Here is a 20,250-nt window from a genome sequence, read left to right as displayed (position 1 = left end):
AAAAAAAAAAAAAAAACTTTACTAAAGATCAAAGCACATATTGCACTGCACACAATAATAGTGGGACATTTTTTTTCTTGTTTTTTTCGAGACAGGGTTTCTCTGTGTAGCCCTGGCTGTCCTGGAACTCACTCCGTAGATCAGCCTGGCCTCGAACTCAGAAATCTGCCTGCCACTGCCTCTCAAGTGCTGGGATTAAAGGCATGCATCACCACCGCCAGGCATAGTGGGAGATTTCAACACCCCACTCTCTGCAATGAACACATCATGGAAACAGAAACTAAACAAAGACACAGTGAGACTAACAGAAATTATGAAACAGAGGGATTTAACAGATATCTATATAACGTTTTATCCTAAAACAAAAGGATATACCTTCTTCTCAGCACCTCATGTTACCTTCTCCAAAATTGATGATATAATTGGTCACAACCCAGGCCTCAACAGATACAAGAAGATTGAAATAGTTCCTTGCATCCTATCAGATCACCATGGACTAAGGCTGTTCCTCAATAACAACATAAATAATAGAATGCCCATTTACACGTGGAAGATTAATAACACTCAACTCAATAAAAACTTGATCAAGGAAGAAATAAAGAAAGAAGTTAAAGACTTTCTAGTTTAATGAAAATGAAGCCACAACATACCCAAACTTATGGGACACAATGAAAGGAGTCCTAAGAGGAAAACTAATAGCTTTAAGTGCCTCCAAAATGAAACTAGAGAGAGCATACACCAGCAATTTGACAGCACATCTGAAAGCTCTAGAACAAAAAGAAGCAAATTCACCCAAGAGGAGTTGAAGGCAGGAAATAATCAACCTCAGGGCAGAAATCAACCAAATAGAGACAAAAAGAACTGTACAAAGAATCAACCAAACCAGGAGCTGGTTCTTTGAGAAAGTCAACAAAATAAATAAACCCTTAGCCAGACTAACTATAGGACACAGAGATATTATCCTAATTAACAATATCAGAAATGAAAAGGGAGACATAACAATAGACACTGAGGAAATCCAAAAAATCATGAGAACCTACTACAAAAGCCTATACTCAACAAAACTGGAGAACCTGAATGAAAAGGACAATTTTCTAGACAGATACCTGGTACCAAAGTTAAATCAAGATCAGATCAACAATATAAATTGTCCCATATCTGCTAGTGAAATAGAAAGTCATTAACATTCTCCCAACCATAAAAAGCCCAAGACCATCTGGGTTTAGTGCAGAGTTTAATCAAAGCTTCAAAGAAGACTTTGTACAAACACTCCTCAAACTATTCCACAAAAGAGAAACAGAAGGTACTCTACTCAATTTGTTTTATGAAGCCACAATTGCTCTTATACCGATACCACACAAAGACCTAAAAAAGAAAGAAAACTTCAGAACAATTTCCTTTATGAATATCGATGCAAAAATCACTAAACTTCTTGCAAACTGAATCTGAAAGCACATCAAAATGATCATCCATCATGATCAAGTAGGCTTCATCCCAGGGATGCAGGGATGGTTCAATATACAGAAATCCATCAACATAATTCACTATATAAACAAACTCAAAGAAAAAAATATATAATCATCACATTAGATGCTGAGAAAGCATTTGACAAAATCCAACATCCCTTCATGATCTTGGAAAGATCAGGAATTTAAGGCCCATACTTAAACATAGTAAAAGCAATATACAGCAAACCAGCAGCCAACATCAAACTAAATGGAGAGAAACTTGAAGCAATTCCACTAAAATGAGGGACTAGGCAAGGCTGCCCACTCTCTCCCTACCTATTCAATATTGTACTTGAAGTCCTAGCGAGAGCAACTAGATAACAAAAGGAGATCAAAGGGATATGAATTGGAAAGGAAGAAGTCAAATTATCACTATTTGCTGATGATATGATAGTATACTAAAGTAAACTCAAAAATTTCACAAGAGAGCTCCTAAACCTGAACAACAACTTCAGCAAAGTAGCTGGATATAAAATTAACTCAAGCATATCAGTGGCCTTCCTCTACACAAAGAATTAACAGACTGAGAAATTAGGGAAACAACATCCTTCACAATAGTGACAAATAATATAAACTACCTTGGTGTGACTCTAACTAAGCAAGTAAAAGATCTGTTTGACAAAAACTTCAAGTCTCTGAAAAAAGAAATTAAAGAATATCTCCGAAAATGGAAAGATCTCCCATGCTCATGGATTGGCAGGATTAGTATAGTAAAAATGGCCATCTTGCCAAAAGCAATCTGCAGATCCAATGCAATCACCATCAAAATTCCAACTCAATTCTTCATAGACTTTGAAAGAGAAATTTTCAAATTTCTCTGGAATAACAAAAAACCCAGGATAGTCAAAACTATTCTCAACAATAAAGGAACCTCTGGTGGAATCATCATCCTGGAACTTAAGCTGTACTACAGAGCAACAGTGATAGAAACTGCATGGTTTTGGTACAGTGACAGGCAGGTAGATCTATGGAGTAGAATTGAAGACCCAGAAATGAACCCACAAACCTATGGCTACTTGATCTTTGACAAAGGAGCTAAAACCATCCAGTGGAGAAAAGACAGCATTTTCAACAGATGGTGCTGGCTCAACTGGCAGTTAGAATGTAGAAGAATGCAAATTGATTCATTCCTATCTCCTTGTACAAAGCTCAAGTCCAAGTGGATCAATTACCTCCACATAAAACCAGATACACTCAAACTAATAGAAAAGGAAGTGTGGAAGAGCCTCGAGCACATAGGCACAGGGGAAATTTTCCTGAACAGAACGCCAATAGCTTATGCTCTAAGATCAAGAATTGACAAATTGGACCTCATAAAATTGCAAAGCTTCTGTAAGGCAAAAGGCATTGTCAATAGGACAAAACGACAACCAAGAAATTGGGAAAAGATCATTACCAATCCTATGTCTGATAGAGGGCTAATATCCAATATATACAAAGAACTCTAGAAGTTTGACTCCAGAGAACCAAATAACCCTATTAAAAATGGGTACAGAGCTAAACAAACTGAGGAATACCAAATGGCTGAGAAGCACCTAAAGAAGTGTTCAACATCCTTAGTCATCAGGGATATGCAAATCAAAACAACCCTGAGATTCTAACTCACACCACTCAGAATGGCTAGGATAAAAAACTCAGGTGACAGCAGATGCTGGAGAGGTTGTGGAGAAAGAGGAACACTCCTTCATTGCTGATGGGATTGCAAGCTGGTACAACCACTCTGAAAATCCGTTTGGTACTTCCTTCAGAAATTGGACATAGTACTACCAGAGCACCCAGCTATACTACTCCTGGGCATATACCCAGAAGATGCTCCAACATGTAATAAGGACACATGCTCCACTATGTTCATAGCAACCTTATTTATTATAGATAGAAACTGGAAACAATCCAGATGACCCTCAACAGAGGGATGGATACAGAAAATGAGGTACATCAACACAATGGAGTACTACTCAGCTATGAAAAACAACGAATTTATTAAATTCTTGGGGAAATGGATGGATCTAGAGAATATCATCCTGAGTGAGGTAAGCCAATCACAAAAGAATACACATGGTATGCACTCTCTGATAAGTGTATATTAGCCCAGAAGATCGGAATACACACAATACAATCCACAAACCACACGAAACTCAAGAAGGAAGACCAAATTGTGGATACATTGTTCTTTCATAAAAGGGTGAAAAAAGTACCCATGGAAGGACTTGTGAAGACTTACTATGGAGCAGAGACTGAAGGAAGGACAGTCCAGAGACTGCTCCACCTGGGAATCCTTTCCATATTTAATCATCAAATCTAGACACTATTGTGGATGCCAGCAAGTACTGGATGACAGGAGCCTGATATAGCTGTCTCCTGAGAGGCTTTGACAGTACCTGACTAATACAGAAGTAGAGGCTCACATCTATCCATTGGAGTGAGTACAGGGTCCCCAATGAAGTAGCTAGAGAAAGGACCCAATGAGCTGAAGGGTTTGAATCCCCTTAGGACAAACAATATGAACTACCTAGTACCCTCAGAGCTCCCAGGGACTAAACTACCAACCAAAGAGTACACATGGTAGGACTAATGGCTCCAGCAGGATATGTATAGCAAAGGATGGCCAAGCAGATCATCAATGGAAGGAGAGGCCCTTTGCCCTCTGAAGGTTCTCTGCCCCAGTTTAGGAGAATGCTAGGGACAGGAAGGAGATGGGGTAGTGAGCAGGGGGAGCAGGGAGGGGACGGGTTTGTTTTTGTTGTTGTTTTTTTATTTTATTTTATTTTTTGGAGGGGAACCTGGGAAATGGAGATATTGTATGAAATGTAAATAAAGAAAACCTCTAATAAAAAAAAGAAAATGCCTATAGAATTAATGTCCTATTTGGATTGGTTGGTTTACAATTAAATTATTCTAAAATATTCAAAAGTAGCCTGTAATTTTCCTGAGTTAGCAAATTGTGTAGGATCGTTTTAGGTTGCTTTTTTTATTGACTATATAATTTCTCCCCTGTTTAAATCCCGGTTGTAACAATTAGCTGAAATAATTGTCTCTGTACCATTTACACCACACAGCACGATATTTTTCAACTTTTACTTTGAAATATACCTCCATTGTGGCTCATATATTAACATAATGGATTTTGCTTATGTTAAATTAGATGCTTTTTTCCCCAAAAGGATAAAACATTTTCCACATAAAATAAAGCTGGAAAATAGAAAAATGTAACAATATACTCTTAAACATGATGTTTGCATAAATGCTTCTGCAAATGTAATAGCTCATTGTTGTGGCATACATAAGAGTAGCTGTGTAAGTAATTTTAAAATTCTACAAATTTAAGATTGCCTGTATCTATAATCTAAATATATTCACAAGTATTTTGCTTTTTCTCCCTATGCTTAATACTTAGAAAATGAAAAATATGTTGCTATAAAAAGTGTCCAGGGATGGTTAAGCTTATAATGTTTGGAGCCCTGTAATCAATTTGATGTTAAGCTTCAATATTATGATTTCTCTGTTTTACCATAAACTATCTTCGATTAGAAAAAAATTTGACTTCTAATTTAAACTAAATATATTACTTTAGAAATACTTTATTTCCTAGCAATTAACCTAAATGAATTACTTGTTGCCTTCATCACTTCAATTTAATAGGTAAAAGAATAGAAAATAATATGGGTATAATTGCATTTATATCTTCCAAATTTTTCACAGTACTGAAGATCAAACACTGAGACCTATATATTGTACTCAAGTGTCAATGATAGGAGAATATCATTCGTCTCTAAAAATTGGTTTTTTATGTATCTAGATGACATAAGATAAAAATTTTACAAGTGTCATGTATTAAAATTAAGTACTGAGTAAATCCATGATGACTGACATAATAGAAGATGTTTTTAGTGAGTGTTTTAATGAAGATACAAAGAATCAATTCTCTTCTATTACAACCTATATAAAGCAAATTTATATATACTCTCCAATACTGGGAGATTATATATGGCCTTCTTATAACATAAATTTTAACTTTATAACCATTCATGTAAATTCTTTAGATTTATTTGTGAAAATCAAAGTGAACACAAATCGGTATTATGGCAACATTTATTCACTCAATAAAGATAAAATGATAAAAAGCTAAAAGATTTTTAAATTTAATTCTTTTTAGCTGTCTTAAAATTAGCCACAACCATACTTGGAGTAAATTTGTGTTGCAGTATAAAAACAAACACATAGTATTATCATATAATATTATATAAGCTCATTAGCTAGACACCACTTAAAATAATTATATGTAACAGCAAGAGTAGTTTATTTTCTGTACTGTTAATATTTTAAAAATCCCCCTATATTGGTTTAATATACCTGAGTAGATACTGTTTGTTACGGAACTATTTCTTCTGTTGTTATTGTTATTGTTTTGTTTTGTTTTTTTAATCATCTTGGCAGTTCTGCCATGAGCTTTACTAAGTAGGTACTCCTCAACAGCTGCAGAAACACTTCCACTGTGGCTGTTTTGCATCCTTCCCATGTCAGAATTTGCTAACTTAAATCCATTTTTCCTCCAATCTCTAAAAACACCCATTCCCAAGATCTGGTGAATTATCACTACCTCGTGTCTGTCAAATTTTAATTAATTTAATAAATAGCTGAGGAAAAACAATTATAACAAACAACTTTTATTTGACACACATTGTCAAAAGTTTCATTCAATAGTCAGATGGCCCGGTTGCTTTCATGCCTTACTCAAGGCTCCCTCTCAGGATAGGAAGCTTGCTGGAGCACAAATCTACTCACTTTCAATAAGGAGGCTGCAATTCTTCTTACCACTGAAGTTAGATGGAGTGTAAGGAGCTAGGACAGAGGAAACAACTACACTAGAAAGGCAGGGAGGACAGTTATGGAGAGACAGAGACATAGGGATTAGAGGAGGAAGCTCAAATGGGGAAGGGAGCAGAAAAATGGGCTATGGAAATACATAGAGGGAGAGACAGCTAAACAAAGATCAAATTTACAGTTCTTATGGAAATCTAATACAGGAAGGCTATTTAAAAATTGTCCATATATGAAAGAAGTCTAAATAGAATCACCAAACAAGGGAGACAAAAATCCCAAGAAATATTTTGACACCATGTAAAACTTCAGTTAAGGGAATAGGTTACATATACTGGAGTTGTTAGGCAAAGCATCCCTATTAAACCCTCTAAACAAACCAAGCTACTGTTGAGGATATCAGCTGCTCTCCAAGAAGTGTCACTGAGGCATTGTTTTTTTAGGTAACTCCTACATAATTACTCAGTGAACAGAGCGAAGCCACACTTGCCTACCTAGAGGGTTCACCCTTGCTGACTACTGTCCATCATAGTACTGGAAGGTATTTTACATGCTTTCAAAGGGGGAAAAACATAAACATCAACCTTGCTACAAGTCTTTCAATCTAAATGACATGTCTGCTACATACACAGTTGACAACAAAGTTGTGGGAGTAACTAAGCACTATCTTATTGTATCTAAGAACTACACTGCCAGGTTCAGCATGGCTGCATAAGGGGTGAAGTGACAAAGATTCTGTCCCTGCAGAATCACCAGCCCTTTGATCCCCATATGTGCTGATGACTGCTGTTGGTCTGAACCTGCTGTTGATCTTCTCTCTTCTATTTAGTTTCAATCTTTCTTTTTGGGTAATATACTTCCCACATTTCTCATATTTAATAACTCCATAATAAAACAACAGATGTGGTTCTCAGGAATGTAAAATTGCAGTGCTCATGAAGCTGTGGATGATGAGAGACAGGCCTTCTGCATGGCCTTTAGAGCCATGGGAAAGGATCTAGACAACATAACTGCAAAGACCATAAGAGCTTACATGGTCTATGTAGAAAGAGTTATTTGCCATACTTGGTCTTGAATTTGGAAATATGAAGAGATAAATGTACCCTCTATTCCAATGACTGTTGCATTAATTAGCCAGGGTAAACTTGGGGACATCCAGGTTAGAGAGTTAAAGAAGTCAAAGAAAAAGTATACATAGGAAAAGAAAGAATCTGTAGAAAACAAGGAAATGAAAGATGGATTTATTTTATGATCTAGAAATAAATAGTATTAGAAGGAAAGTATGTGAGGCCATGGAATTGCTAGGATAAGGAAGTAAAGATTATAGAATTAAAAAATGATGTATCAGCTTATAAAAAGTTAGTACTTCATTCTCCTAGCTACTTGAAGAATTGAAGATGATAATGTTGATCTTCTGGAGTGATATTAGAGAGAGCTTACCACTTTACTTGCATACATTTTAAAACTTTGTAAGAAATTATTTTAATTTTATTATCTGTCATCTTTCTGTTCTTACTTGAAAACACTAAAGACTGGTGCCTGTTGTACCAGAAACCCACAAGAGCTTAGCCCAGGTACCCATGAAGAACAAGCAATGTAAAAACCTATACAGACACATGCTTTTGCTTTGTGTTTAGTTTCTGTTCTCAGGAAACAAGTCTGAAATTGATGACTCAGAATTCATAGAATTTATGTACATTTAAGGATTTCTAAAATAATTATTAGCAATGATCAAAGCTTTGATGATGTGACTTTAGTCAATAAGAGACTGGTTTCAGGTGCTCTGGTTCGGAGAAGGAAAAAGAATGAGGAGAATGGAAAGAGTAAAGAGTGAGAAGAGAAGGAAAAAGAATGAGAAGAGAGAAGGCTAAAGAACAAGAAGGGAGAAAGTAAAAGAATAAGAAGGAAGAAAGGAGAGGAAGGAATAATGATGAGAATCCTTGGGCACAGAGGAGCACTGAACTGATAGTGTGCATCCACCAAAGACTCCGAGTCATTATTGAATCAGCACTGCTTGCTCCCATTCCTTTCTTTCTTAGGACCATCTGAGGCTGGACCTTAGCACCACACCATGAGATTAAAACTATGCCTGCATTGGCTTAGATAGGTCACTGTGTACCTGAGAATAAATAAACTGAGGACTTAGGGGGAAATCAAATACTAATGTTCTGCTAAAGGAATGTAGCAATGAAATGATTCCTAGTGACATTATATCATACTCAAAAGTCAGCGCCTTGATAGGTCATCATCAGAGAGCTACCTCCTACAGTTGGTGAGAATAAATACAGAGATACACTTATGGGTAATATGAAGACAGTGTGAGAGTTTAGAACTCTCAGCCCTAAATGAGATGTCCATCCAATTGCTCCTTTCATGGCTCAGTGATCTCTGTGTAGGAGAAGGCTGAAAGAATGTAAGAGCATTGGGTGGGGGATGGAGGAAGTAGAGAAAATAAAGCCTTCTAAACACAGCAATATGAAAGCCCATATGAGCTTATAGAGACTGGCAGCAAGGAGAGACCCAGCACAGGTCTAATCCGATGAGATCCCAGTGCTGAGAGGACAAGTAGCCACAATGCCCCATCCCTAACCATGAAGCCAACTTCAAGTGATAAAATGCTTACAAAGTAAAAATTAGTTTTCTTTAAAGGAAGGGTATACAAACCATACTTAAGGAAAGGCCCCATAGTCAGCATAGATGGTCAACACAAAATGAACTCATTGTTATTTCAGGTTTTTTGTTTTTGTTTTTCTTTTCTTTCCTCTTTTTGTTTTTTTGATTTATAATGTTTTGTCTCAACGTTTTCTTTTCTCTTCTTTTCTTTTCTTTCTTTATTTCTTTCTCTCTTACTATTAACATTGCAGGTTTTTCACTTTTTATTCTGTCTTCTGGTTTTGTTTTTTATGGTATTTTTATTTGTGAGAGGATATCTCTTCATCTATCTATGTTTCTTGATTTTATTTTTCCCCTTTGGCTCTTTATTTTCTCTAAGATTATTTTTATGAGGAAGGAAGAAAATGAAGGAAGTTAACAGTGGAAATTGCAATCAGAATATATTGTCTAAAACTCTATTTTCAATAAAAATAAAGACAGAGGAAAGAGGAAAGAGATGGGTACACCATCACATTCAAGGTCACATTTTTAATGACTAAAACTGCCCTACAAGAACACACATTTTAAATTTTCCACAAACATCCAATGGTGCCATGCATGAGGGTAATTTAACACACATGCCATTGCAGTACGAAAAAGAGCCACAGTATACAATTATGTTTAATTTGTTTCACTTTGTTCATATCATAATCTAATAATTTACTTGAGTCACAATATTCCAACTTCATAAAGTTTACATACATCTAATGCCATTACACATAGCATGTGTTTTAGCAACCTATTATAGTATGAGGCATAAATTACCTAAGAGCAGAGAAAATCACTTGCTCAAGTGCCTTTTCTCTCTTTCTTTCTTTCTTTCTTTCTTTCTTTCTTTCTTTCTTTCTTTCTTCCTTCCTTCCTTCCTTCCTTCCTTCCTTCCTCTCTCTCTCTCTCTCTCTCTCTCTCTCTCTCTTTTGTTCTTTCTTTCTTTCTTTCTTTCTTTCTTTCTTTCTTTCTTTCTTTCTTTCTTTCTTTCTTAGGGAATAATACACATCTATACCCCCAATGAAGCTGTAGCCCAGATGACCAGGTATTTTCCATGGTTAAGTTATGTCTTTAAGAGTATATAGAAGCCTCAATGATTTGCCTCCCTCCCAATGTAGGTCTGTAGTACAAAAGGCAGCCTAAGTGACATCCATACCATGTCCTTATGATTTGTCTTATTTTTTTGTTTGTTGTTTTGTTCTGTTTTTAAATCATTTCTCTTCCTATAGCTTTCTTATTTATTGATTCTCTCTATAGATATGATGGATTTTCAATATCTTCAGAAAACAATTGATATTTTTTTTCTGGATTTTTAGTAACATCAATACCTGTCAAAGTTCATAATGATAAAAAATTATAATAAAAAACTGATTTTGAACTTTCAGGGTAAATATATCTATCTCTTCTTTTCCATTAGTAAAAGATATCGTAGCTCTTAGACATCCTGATGACCCACTGGTTCAGTATTTATATCTACTAATACATATTATTTATTTAAGGATCAGATGATCTGCAACTGTTTGTTATTATATCTTCTAGTAAAGATACTATTTTGGTTGGACATATATCAACTTGGCACAAGCTAGAGTCATAGGAAAAGAAACTACCTCAATAATATTGACCTGATAGGGCATTTTCTTGAGCAATGCTTGATATGAAGGATACACATTGTGGTTGATGTCACCTGTGGACTAGTGGTCCTGAATTATATAAGAAAACAGTCTGAAGATGTGAGTAGTAAAAAGCCAAAAGGTAATATTACTCCATATCTTTTGCTTCAGTTCTTGCCTCTAGGTTTCTTTCTTGTGTTGTTGCCTTGACTTCTTTTGATGATAAAATATGATATGGAACTGTAAACAGAAACAAACATTTTTCTTCCCAATTTATTTCTAGTCATTGTCTTTATCACATCAATAGAAAGGTAACTAAAGCAGGTTTCAAATAAACTGGATTGATTACATGTGTCAACAATTAGTGAAAACCCAAACTTCTTAAAAATAACTAAAATTATCCATTTTTGAAGTAACAAGAATAGATAAATTATTTATTGTTATTAAAATATTTAATTCCAACCCAGAATTTCTACCTTGACTTTGACTATTTAGTTCCCCTATAAAAGATGCACACAACCTTTATATTTATAATTAGCCTTAATCATCACAAGAGCAGGTATCTATCATCTATGCCAGTATTCCCATTTCCCAGTCAATCTCATTATATATAATTTGCCATGTTCACTCTGGGCTGCTCTTAATTCCCACTAGCACATCCACATGGCCATGATTTTAAGATTCTTACCCCTAACAGCTTCTCCCCTATTCACCTTCTCTCTTTACTCATGGCTCTTCTTTGATACCCTCCCCAAGTCCCAGAACCCTAGACCCAACTATTGTCTCTTCTGCCTAGTTATTGGCTGTCACCACTTTTATTCAGGAATCAGGGATAATATCAGGGGCAATATCACATAGCATTACCTGGGTATATGTGCATTCTCTGGGAGCGACCAATATTTAACATTACAAAAGACCAAAGTTCAACAATTATTAAATCAATATTCATAGAAATTAAAAAATATTTTTGTGAAGTATAAAACAAGAAAATGTTAGATTTTTATTACTTCCCTGACATTTAGTTTAATAGGAAACTGCCAGATTCACATATCTATTTCCACATACAGTGATTAACAACATACTGATTGGGATTTCAATATATGTGAAAAGTTTAACTCACATAGATAGGTGGTTGAAAAAGGATGTAACAGTTTATTAAACCTTTTGGGTATTTATGCTTATATTTCTTTGTTATTGTACCAGAATGAAGTAAATGGTAGATAACTTGTGGAGTCTGATTCTAATTAATTTCCTTCTAGAAATTGGAAAGTTTTACTGTGTATAAACACAAAATAATGTTTGATTCATTTCAAAATATTAAACAACTGAATTTTAAGGATCTTTCACATTATAATTCCTTATAAAGCTTAAAATCATTTGGTTAATAAATGAATTGAAAGATTTCAGTATGGATAACATGCCAAGTTAAGTATAATAAACACTTGTTATCCCAAACTTAATTGTAATTTAAAAGCCTAAATTTGTTAGATTTTCTTTAATTGATAGACTCACTTATGCTTATACATACTCTAGGAAAATCATTTCATATTTCCAATCTAGAATTACCATGGTTTGTTCATCAGTCACTTTTTTCTAAATAAAAGTGTGATTTCACAATAAATGCTATTAGGATCTTTAATCAAGTGCTTGAAAGCAAATTTCTTTAAAATAGGAATATATTTATATATACAACAAATTTTCTATTTGTGCATCTCATTTTATTATATTCCTCTTAATATTTAAAATTCAAAATAATAAATTGTGGTTTCTGAAAGTGAAATTAGAGCACTTAGTCTAGACTAGTTAGACAAGCATAATACAACAGTGAGGCCTGCACACTAGACAGCATGGCTCTGAGGTCAGAAGAGACAGTGCATGCAGAATTGATTTATACTGTCTCATTCTCTAAAAGCCTGGTCCAATCATTTTATCATAATGGATACATTGAAAAGTGTATGAAAGGGAGAGGAAGGAATGAACACGGAGGAAGAAAGCTGGTAGGGCAAAAGTCACAGCCTGACAAGTACAGAGGCAGATGCTCACAGCCAATTATTAGACTGAGCATGAGGTCCCTAATGTAGGAGTTAGAGAAAGGACAGAAGAAGGTGGATAGGTTTACAACTCCATAGGAAAAACAACAATATCAACCAACCAGACCCCCCCACCAGAGTTCCCAGGAACTAAACCACCAACTAAAGAGTAGGCATGGAGTGACCCATGGCTGCAACTGCACATATAGCATAGGATGGACTTATCAGTCATCAATGGGAGAAGAGGCCCTTGGTCCTAAGATGGCTCAGTGGCCCAGTTTAGGGGAATTCAAAGATGGGGAAGGAGGAGTGGGTGGGAGGGTGGAGAAACACCCTCATAGAAGCCAGGGAAAAGGGGATGGGATAGGGGCTTTCCAGAGGGGAAACCAGGAAAGGGGATAACACTTGAAATGTAAATAAACAAAACATCAAACAAAAAATAAAAACAATGTATTCATGTGATATTTTTAATTTTTGCTTGTTTGCTTTCATGTTGTCTGTTATTATCTTTTGACAATTAAATAAATTATCTAATTTAAGTCTTACCTTTATGATTCTGTGGAAGAATAGTTTTGTGGTTGTATTTGTTTGTTTGTGTTTTGTTTGTTTTTTGGATTGTATTTTAATTATAAAATTTCTCCCTTCCCTCTCTTCCTCAAAATTTCTATCATGTAATTTTCCCTGCTCTCTTTCAAGTTCACAGCCTCTTTTCAATAGTTGTTATTGAATGTACACATCACCTATATATTTTTCAATATAACCTGCTAAGTTCATATGTTGCTTGTATGCATGTTTTGAGAGATGACTGTTCAGCACTTGACAACCACCTCTCCTCCTCCTGGCTTTACTCAGTTCCCTGTAGTTCTCTGTGCAGAACTGTTGTCTCATTGACTCTTCATTATATAGAATTTAGCATGCTTGTTGGTGTTATCCTTGGTCAACTTATGCTGGGCCTGATGTGTTGGTGAAAGTTTATGGGCATAGCCTGTAATGTTTCTAGAGGACACAATCTGACAGCAATATTTCTTAGTCCCCATCCCCTCTTCCACACCTCTGGATTCATTTGTATTGCACTTTTCCCTGTGTTTGGTGCAGGTAAAGGGCCAAGTTCCTTAATCAGCACCACATCTTTAGCATTCCATGCTCACAGGAGGAGAGGCCCTTGGTCCTGAGAAGGCTCAATGCAACGCTCCAGTGTAGGGGAATGCCAGTCCAGGGAAGCTGGAGTGGGTGGGTTGGAGAGCAGAGGGAAGGGGATGGGAGAGGGGGTTTTCAGAAGGGAAACCAGGGAAGGGGACAACTTTTAAATGTAAACAAAGAAATTATCTAAAAAATAATCATTATGTATTAAAGGATGAAATTTCTTCTAAAACATAAAAGGATACTCAGAAGTTTTCAGAAAACAAGTCTCATTGCTTTTGACATATACCTGGTTGGAAAGCCTATTCCCAAAGGATGTGTCCTCACCATCGGTAACTTAATTATGCATTTAGAGGATAATAGTGAGCTATTAATATATTTACCATGTAAAATTACATAGCGAGGCATATCCTTTATTTTTCTCCTTTCTCTTAAAAAAGGAGAGCCAAAATATATTATTTGCAATGAAAAAAATATTTACTGTAGAAAGAAGCTAAATAAATTGAAAATCATTTCAGTATAGCATTAATTAAACTGATTGCATGGAGGGAGTATATGAAAAGAAATAATTTGTATTTCAGCATCTATGGCATTGGGTACTCAGGGTTTAACTATTTTATGATTATGTGTAAAACTGATACACACACATGCATACACACACATGCTTGTGAGTTAATGGTGTGTGTGTGTGTATTGGTTGGGATGTTGTATCCAAGTAATGTCAGAATCTGAATGGCAACAGAGATGGTACATGCTGGTCCTAAGAGATGCTCATAGCAGTAGAAAACAACTACTCTCTCCTGTCTTCCTTCTACCTTTGCTCCTGACTCTCCATCTAATTCTTTGTCTTGCTCTTTTCTATTTTGTTTGCAAGTAAGAAGTAAGCATGGACTATGAAACATTCAGAGGTCCAGGAATATCACAGTTTACACCAGAAGCAGTTTGCATGTTCCCATTTAAATATTTTCTCACTTATCTGCAGAGGACTCCACCGAGAGCAAAAGAACCTCCCAAAGTCCATTAAATTGAAGATTGATAGGATAAAGCATGATAGTTGCTAAAGGTATGAAGATTTGAAAATATAATATAGCATTGTTTTATATCTGTTGAAATTGTTTTTTTTTTTCATTTTTGCTTTATTTTTCTAACTTTTTTCTTATTTGTTTCCACAAGATCTGGAATTAGGTTGAGTATGAGTTGGGTTAAATGAAAGTCTTCAGGATAAATATATATGACATTTGAATTTCCTCTTGAATTTCATATTCAAGTTGTATTAAACTTCTTAGTCATGGTTATCTAAAACAGTTGCTGAGTAATCACAGCATGCAGCAAGATTCTAAGGTTAGGAATATTATTATAAATGCTACATGATAAACATTTGCTTCACAATTTGTTACTGCACTTAAATAATGTGCAAAATATTTTCTAGTTCTACTATAGTTTTGAGCTTCAGAGTAAATTCATAATGGAGGTAAAGACTAGAAAATGCTCATAATGCTCAATCTTGTTTCATGAAGCTTCAGCTACAGTGACTAGAGAGATAACTCAGCGTTTTATTTTTAGAAACAAAGAAAATACAGGTACTAATATAAAGTCGTCAGTGAGAGGGTGTTAATTTTTGCTTCCTATCCTGCTTTTATTTTCCACCACAATAAGGATTAGTTACTGTTATTCATTCAGCAAACATTGTGCCCATTTAGGCTTAGGTAAGAATAAGACAAAAAAATGATGAATATGATAAAAGTATATCCTGTCACCATGAGAACTATTGAAAATATATGTGTGCATGTATGTAATTCATTTTTTATTATTAATAAGTAGGTATCACTATAGTAGATATTAAAGAAAATAGAGGATGTAGAATGAGAACTGAGGGATCTGACAGGAAAAATTTAAATTTGGGTCCATAAACATGTCATCTTAAAAGTGATATTTTTCAGTGTCTTAAAAACTGAATAAAAAAATCCAATAGTTTTCAAATAAGTGCAGGAGGATTCCAGAAAGAACTCCTGGATGAAACATTTGAAATTTGGAGGGACCTACTAAAGAGTATGCTTATTTCTTACAAGTGACTGACTCTGGCCCTCCCTCAGGCTGAGAATAGTAAAGCAGGAAAATGTCACTGGTGTGGGAGTCTTGCATGATCTGCTGGGTCAGCAAAAGGGCTCCAAATGTGATGCAATATATAATATTCATTCCATTATTGGCTTTCTTTAAGCCTAGTCTAAGTAAAAAGTAGATAAGTCACAAATAATTATTCAAAGAACTATATCCAAATGCATAATCTGTTATTATCTGAACTTATTGTCAGAGATTAGCTGTACACATATGCCTTCTCTTTAACCTGCCATTCTCAAAAGTGATGGCCATTCTTCTGATCCCCATCACCTCAGATTACTGGATGTTTTCAAAATTATAAATACACTTATTGCATGGCAGATATTCACATTTGGTTTATTTTTAAATATTATGATTCTATTTGGGTCAATGGCTTACTTATTTATTTATTTTCTACGGGGTATTAGGTATTCTGACTGTGTTTTGATTTATTATTTAGTTTGGATATTTAGATTGATCTACTCTGTGCTGCAAAGCTACAAAATGCATTGCACCAACATATATATTGTTGTGAAATAACTTCAAAGAACAGAGTTTCCTATTAATGAATCAATTGAACAAGAACAGTTAAGACTCATAAAATGCAAGTATTAAAGTCAATTTTACTTAATTGTAATCCTATTGTTGCCATAAATTAAGGGGAAAAGAAGTCATCTTTATAGAGAAATGAAAATTTAATGTGTATTGATATTATGGCATAGGGTAGAGACAGAAATCTCTCATGAGATTTAATACTCACAACCTGGCCCTCATATTAGCTTTCAGGTAGTCATCCAAATCTTTCAAATTTAGAATTTATTTTTAAGTAATCCAGGGTAAGTACCTGCAGGCACTCAGCAGAAACAAATACAAGCACTCTCTGGAGCATTGCATTTTTCAGCCAGGCCTTACGAAATGTCATGGATAATGTTCCAGGAAAAATAAAACCAGAGTGAAAACAAACACCGAGCCAGAAAGAAAACTATCAGGGGAGACCTTAGAGAAATAAGAGCAGACATTGCCCAAAACACAATGTTGATATTATTCTTATAAAACAACAAAGATCTACATATTTATACAAGTGAAGAAAATAATTGAAATATGAACACTTAACTTTGTATGTTTATGAGTGATATAAGGAGATATATGAATGTATGAAAGAAACCAATTAATGTATAAACTGGATTATGAAAGTGAATCTTTTAAATTACTTTTTCATTTTTATATTTTTCATTGAAAATATTTTTTTCCATATAATATGTTTGGATTACATGTTTTCATCACATTATTACTTCCAGTTCATCCCCACTTCCCATATTAGTAGGATATAGACACCTTCTATTTCTTGTTTGAAAATAAACAGACACCTAAGGGATAATCAGTCTAAGTAAAATAAAGTATGATTAAAAGAAACACAAATCAGAATATAAGAAAAAAAAGAGAAGGAAAAATCCTTAGAAACAGATACATACTCAGACATACCTGTTCATATATTTGAGAATCTGATAAAAACACAAAACAGGAGACCATGATATATACTCAAAACAGGAAGGTAAATATATAAATTAATAAATATTAAGGGAAAAAAGCTAGGATACTGTATTATGTGACAGGGAACCTCCAAAAATGCTACCAAATCATTTTTCTGTTGGTCATCTACTGCTGAGCATGTATTTAATCCTTAAGAGTAGATTGTTTGCTGGGCAGTGGTGGTGCACCCCTTTAATCCCAGCACTTGGGAGGCAGAGGCAGGCAGATTTCTGAGTTTGAGGCCAGCCTGGTCTACAGAGTGATTCCAGGACAGCCAGGGATACACAGAGAAACCCTGTCTCGAAAAACAAAAACAAAACAAATGAACAAATGAACAAATGAACAAACAAAAAAGAGTAGGTAGTTTCCAGATTTGGACTTCCTTGGAGAAAACTAGTTTGATTTTCTTCTTGTTCTCTGGGCTGTCTAGTCTTAGGTTCTTGATCACCAAAGCAACATTAGGTCCAGGTTCTATCTCACTGAGTCAGACTTAAATAAAACCATATATTGGTTGATATATTGGTTAGTTACTTCAAGAAGCTCTGTTCCATAACTCAACTAGCTTAGTTTGCAGGCAGGACACCCCATTAGATCTAAGGGTCTATAACTGGGTTAGTATTTACATTTCTTCTCTGATAACATGCAGAGTACTTTCTATATCCAAGAACAATAGCTAGTAGTGGTAAATATTCTAGGCAGGCATCACCTGGAAAGTTTCTTTTACAGAGTTTTGTAGGTGTTATTTTCAGCAACAGAATGTTGTCATTCATTAGTTTGTGGAGAGCAATCTATAGCTTTAGTAATAGAATGAGTTGTTTAAATTTTCCCATGGGCACCTTTCATTCACAATTTGACCTGCTGTTATCCAATCTCACTCCTGAAACTTCATTTGCTGATAAGAGATATTTGTATGGGACTCTGTATCCCCCATTACTTAGTCATTTTATTTAGATCACCTTCACATATGTTTCATAGGCCCCTCAAATGGCTCTTAAATATAGCTGTTACTCCCTGTAATCTCTCCCTTACCCACTTTTTCCTCACCCTCCCCGTTTGATCCTCTCATTCTTGTCACTTGAGTTATCTGCTAAGATTTTACTGTTCTTTGATCTGAAGACCTCTTATTCATGCATGGTCAAAATACATAGTGCCAGCAGCTCAACTATGCAACATTCACATAGAATGCTAGCCCAGAATATAAATAATAGTTTGTCTTTGATTTGATATTCTATGCTGCATCTTTCTTGACATCTGGATTCTCCACATTAATTGACAATGCCATTTGACCTATATGTTAGCAACAGCTAAATACTTAATTTGATTCTTCAAAGTCACATACAAGTTTTAAATAGGGGGAGGAACAGATAGAAAGCAGCAGATCCTGCTGAGTTATGGCTATCTGCATTAACATTAGCTGCATATGCATAATTATTACTACCCATCAATCAGAACCTGGTACCTTATGAATCCTTGCACCTTTATCTTTTAATTTAATACAATATATTTTGATCAGATATTTTCCCCCTCCTATCTCTTCTCTTCCCAGTCCCTGACCATATTCCCTACATAACCAAATCCATGTTCATTCTCTTTCCTGAAGAATAAGTAAACTAAATATAAACAAAAAAGTACATAAAAAACAACACCAAAAAATAACTTTGCTTTTTGCAGGTCAGCTACTCCTGAGCATGAGACCTAACCTCGAGTATGGTTGGTATACTCAGTTTCACTCAACTGAAAAAAAAAATGCTTTTCCCTCTCCCAGAATATATCAGCTGCAAATATCTACTTGGTTAGGTGTGAGATTAAATGCTCAGTTTTTCTGATTCCTGCTAGGATATTGTCTGGCTTGAAAACTGAGCAGTTTTAAAGAATAGGTACTGGATCTTTCATTCATCTGCAGATGAGACTTGAAAATATGTTCTTGGCTATTTCTTTCTTTCTTTCTCTCTTTCTTTTTCTCTTTCTCTGTTACTGTCCAGCATTAACGTAAGAGAGAGGGTTATTCTGGGAAATGGAGTTAGAAAGAAAAGCAACAGTAAAAGAGAGTTTGGGAGAATACAGGATGGCCAAAGGTATACCTGTCCACGTGGACGGTTAAAAAATTAGACAGGAGTCATGAACGCTCAGCCATCTTCCATTTAATGCCCGTTTGTTACCAGTCAACAGTTAGAATAGGTGAAGTAAATCCCTCCCACAAGTTCATCAGCATGCCAGCCCAATCAGCAACTTCTTTTTGTCTCTTCAGGGGTGGGACTTCTGATGTAACTGGAACCAGTAATGACGCGTTGCAAATAGCAGGAGGCGGGCAGAGAGGTGTGGTTATGAGAGGCAGAGAGGCAGGCCTCAAACCAAGAGGGTTACACCAAGAGGGTTACATTTCTTTCTTTCTCTCTCTCTCTCTCTCTCTCTCTCTCTCTCTCTCTCTCTCTCTCTCTCTCTCTCTCTTTCTTTCTTTCTTTCTTTTGAAGCCTCCTGACAGCTCTGGATATTACTGATTATCATTGGTACCTTTTGGCTTGTGGATGTACCACTTTGTCATTTACTCCTCAACATACAGAAGGGTCATATAGATAATGCATTTCTTATTCTCTGAAGAAACAGGTTACATTTGAAGCAAACGCCTGCCAAATCAGTATGACCATAGTGTAAATTGAAAATGTCTGAAAATGTTTACATGTGAAGTCACATTTATAGTATTGAAAATTCAAACTTGGACTATTTCTTGTGGGGTAGCACACATGAGGGTAAAATAGATTGTAAAATCTAAGTAATACTTGGAAAGATAGGGCAAACAATAATCACATAGGTCTTAACTTTGCTTAATATTCTGAGCATAGCAAAGTTATCAACTAGAATTTTTAAGGATAAACAGAC

General features: G+C 35.3%; 1 long non-coding RNA gene across 1 annotated transcript in view; it reads right to left on the bottom strand.

Annotated features, from left to right (window-relative positions):
* LOC116070351 overlaps window positions 1-19,506 on the bottom strand; it is a 23,152-nt gene extending 3,646 nt beyond the window's left edge. The window contains exons 1-2 of the long non-coding RNA XR_004110362.1: window positions 19,455-19,506; window positions 10,574-10,816 (exon numbers count right to left, since the gene is read on the bottom strand). This is a non-coding gene — a long non-coding RNA (uncharacterized LOC116070351). The remainder of the gene's footprint in view (window positions 1-10,573; window positions 10,817-19,454) is intronic.
* Between the last annotated feature and the right edge of the window lie 744 nt (window positions 19,507-20,250).

The sequence above is a fragment of the Mastomys coucha genome, unplaced genomic scaffold (genome assembly GCF_008632895.1).
Source record: "Mastomys coucha isolate ucsf_1 unplaced genomic scaffold, UCSF_Mcou_1 pScaffold22, whole genome shotgun sequence".
Lineage (NCBI taxonomy): Eukaryota > Metazoa > Chordata > Mammalia > Rodentia > Muridae > Mastomys > Mastomys coucha.
Note: the sequence above shows the minus strand (reverse complement) of the source record. Positions and strands in the feature narration are given on the sequence as shown.